This window comes from Grammomys surdaster, unplaced genomic scaffold (genome assembly GCF_004785775.1).
Source record: "Grammomys surdaster isolate TR1022 unplaced genomic scaffold, NIH_TR_1.0 242, whole genome shotgun sequence".
Classification (NCBI taxonomy): domain Eukaryota; kingdom Metazoa; phylum Chordata; class Mammalia; order Rodentia; family Muridae; genus Grammomys; species Grammomys surdaster.
Window position 1 is genome coordinate 3136751 of NW_021604687.1, and position 3659 is coordinate 3140409.

Genomic DNA, 3659 nt, shown 5'->3' on the forward strand with positions numbered 1-3659 from the left:
ATCAGGAAAGTGAAATTCAGAAAGGTTAAGTGCCCTGCCCAAGGCCAAGCACTTCGGAAGTGGAATGACTAGTTTTTATTTTATGTTTGTATTCCTTGACAATTCACACATGTATATAACGTTAGTCCTATTTTCCTTCTCTCCTCCTCTCACCCCCTCCCTTCCGACTGAAAGGCCTCTTTTCTCCAACAAGTTCCCCTCCTATTTTTATGTCTTTTCACCCTAAATTGACAAAACTAGGTTGTTTTATTAATTTAAAATCCATGAACTACATATTTACCCTATCCTGCACAGCTTTAGGAAATAAAAAGCAATAGAGACCTTCCCCTTGAGATCTGAGTGCCCTGACAACACTGTACTGAATAATCATTAACTGAACAGAGGAAGAGGAACACAAGTAAGGAAATAAAAGTAAAGTCAGCAACCAGGGTCAGCATAGAGCTCCAATGTCTTCTTCCTCAGCATGCTTATCTGAGCCCCTTCAAGAGCCGTGTACTTACTCTACCCCATTGCAGCCTAGGCTCTTGTTGTGCATTCCGCATAAATGCAAATGATTTATGCTGAACACATGTTGAGTCCCTTGGATCTTGAAAAGCATTCACAACACTTTCCTGGATGAAAAGGCTTTTCAAACCCTGTACATTTCTTTTCAATCTTTACTTGTACCTCTTTCTCCTGTGTCTACTCCTTGGGTATATTCAGTACCTCTAGAACTATGAAATACTAGAATGTTCTTATGCTAGGCCCCCCTATATAGCTCATTCTTTGTTTCATTTAAGAATAATGATGATAATAATAATAATAATAATAGTATTAGATTCTGTTGCTGTAGGTCAAATTATTATGAGTGTAAACATTTTAGGCATTACTGATTTCTTAGGTATTCTCTGGATGTTGGCGAAGTGTGGCGGAAATATCTTTTCTTGTTCTTACTGCACTAGAATTGAAGTATTAGTGTCAGATCTCTTCTAGAGCCGAGTGGTAACTTCCCGGTTAATAGCAGATTTAAGCTCCTTGCGGCTATGAGATTGTATTGTGGCTCCTGTTTCTTGGTCCCACCACATTCAGACATGATTCACTGGGTCCTTGTATTTTGCAGCTTTCTGCTTTTTGACTTTGCCTTCCTCATCTGCATTAAGGGCTCGTGCAGTTATATTAGCCCCACTTCGATAAACAAAGGTATTGTGCCTTAAACATCTTCATACCTTTAATTATATTGACAAAGTCTCTTTGCCATCAAATATACTGTATAAACACAATATAGGCATGAAGAGTTAAGATTCTGCTTACTTCATTGACCAAGTTTAGTTCAGATGTCCCTGTTTCAAGTTTCACGTTCATTGATTTCTCTGGCTCTGTTTCTAGACTATAAACTACATCAAGGAGGAGACTGTGTCTATTTCACATGTCAGTAATACAATGGTATCAGTATTAATCAGCTAAGAAAGAAGTGTTATTAAATTTTCAGGGATTTTTGTCCCTTTAGGGTAAACATGGTATTACTCAAAATTAAGAATTTATGATGAAATAAAATGTATTTTAAAAAATAAAAAGCCTTAACTCATCAATTGCTACTTTGATAGCATTTTTTACTATACTATTATCTATTCATTCTATCTGTCTATAATTCTCTCTCTCTCTCTCTCTCTTTTTGTCTGTCTCTTTCTGTATTGTTGTTGTTTTAGGTGGATTCTTTCTGTCTATTTCACTTTGGTCATATTTGTGAGTTCAAGTGATTTTACTATTTTAACCTACTAAGGAGCTACAAATATTTAACACTATATATTTGACACTATACATGACTTCATCTATTGAGTAGATTCTATACTCTTTAACCTATTTCTCTTCATTGTATTTCTGTGAAAGAAATATTATTCATTGGTGTGACCTATCACATGCCTTCTGAACTCTACAATCATTGTTGTTATTCTGTAACTGAATTTATACTGCAGAAGGTTCCAAACACTAGTTGCCTATATGTTTGTTGAATTTGCTATGTAATGTTCCCTAGATTGTTTTCCATTGCTGCCATAAAACATTCTTATCAAAAGCAACTTGGGTAAGAAAGTATGTATTTGGCTTACACTTCCAAGTCATAGTCCATTGCTGAGGGAAGTCAGGGTAAGAATCTGGAGGAAGGAACTGAAGTAGAGGCCATGGAGGAGTGCTGTTTACTGTCTAGCTCCTTGTAGCTTGCTCACGTTTCTTTCTTTCTTTCTTTCTTTCTTTTTTTTTTTTTTTTAGTAATACCCTGCAGACACACTTTTATTCTTTATAGAAATGTCATTCCCCAGCACCCTTGTCTTTATCCATAGCAAAATAAATAGCTGCTCCCTCCAGAGGGATGACAGCAGTCCTGGGGGGTCCAGTGGAGATGAAGAACTTGCTGGAAGGCCTCTGTCCTGGCTCTTAGAGTCAGCTGTCATCCTCCTCCTCCTCCTCAGATTCTCCCTCAGACTCAGGTGCACTCTCGGGCAGATCATCGTCCATCTGCTGGAATCTTCCCGACTGGGCATCCCACATGTATTTGATGGTCACTTTGAATTCAGCCATCTCATACCCTAAGAGCTTCAGGACAAGGGCCTGCTCTGGGGTCAGCACGTCACCCTCCTTGCATACTTCATAGTCAGACAGCAGGGTCACCACACCTTTCTTGAGGGCAGTGGGCAGACCCAGCTGCCTCAGCTGTGGCTCCATGGAGTGAGGGAACTGCTTCAGGGGCCCTGGGTCCAGGCTCACAGTAAAAGTTGCTTTGTTCCCCGCTCGAGCAAAATCCATTTCTGTATACTTTGTGAACCACTCAGTCACCTCCTCCTTCGTGCGGTTGGTAAAAAGGAGCCCAACTTCACCTCTCAACTTCTTGCTGACCTGATGGAGGTTGTCTTTGTATTCGTCAGATGGGCTTCGACCCAAGGCTACCATCATCACCTTGTTTTTGCCAAAGAACATCCGGCTGTGCTTCCAGGCATTCCGGATGTCCTTCAGCTTGCTGTTCCTCATGTTGGCCACAGAGAAGATGAAGAGGTGCTTGTAGGTGTCCACACATTTCCGAAGCTCTTCTATCAGGTTCTGCTTCAGTTCCAAGCCTTTCTTGGCAGTTTTGGTTAGGGAAACTTTCTTGTCTCGCTTGGATTTGGGCATCGCGCTAAAGGCACGTGCGGCGGAAGACCCGGCAGCCGATCCTCACGTTTCTTTCTTATAGCACTCAGGACAACTTTCCCTACAAACAAGCCAACAGGCCAAGATAATGAAACATGTTCTCAACTGAGCTTCCTTTTCCCAAATGACCATACCTTGTGTCAAGAGGGAGAAAAAGCTAACAAGCACATAGATTTAATGAAATAATGATAACTTTGTTAAAGGTACATATTAAACTGGAAGTCGTCCAACACTGTGATCATTACACAAAAATGTGAGTAAAGTTTTCTGGTCTGGATAACTCAGGATTCAGAAAAGAGACAGCGTACCGTATTGACAAAGGAAGTTGAACCTATGGCCTCAAGTTAGTTTTATCTTACTGATTTTAAAAATGTATAAAGACTGAGAAGGTTGTATTCATCTATATAGAAATATACATCTATATATATCAAGAATTAATGAAAAAAGAAAGAGGCCATGAATTTGAAAAAGTATAAGGCTGAGTATATGAGAGTATGTGG

General features: G+C 39.8%; 1 pseudogene; it reads right to left on the minus strand.

Moving 5' to 3' along the window:
• Nucleotides 1-2415: 2415 nt before the first annotated feature.
• LOC114627083 lies at nucleotides 2416-3175 on the minus strand (annotated as a pseudogene).
• Between the last annotated feature and the right edge of the window lie 484 nt (nucleotides 3176-3659).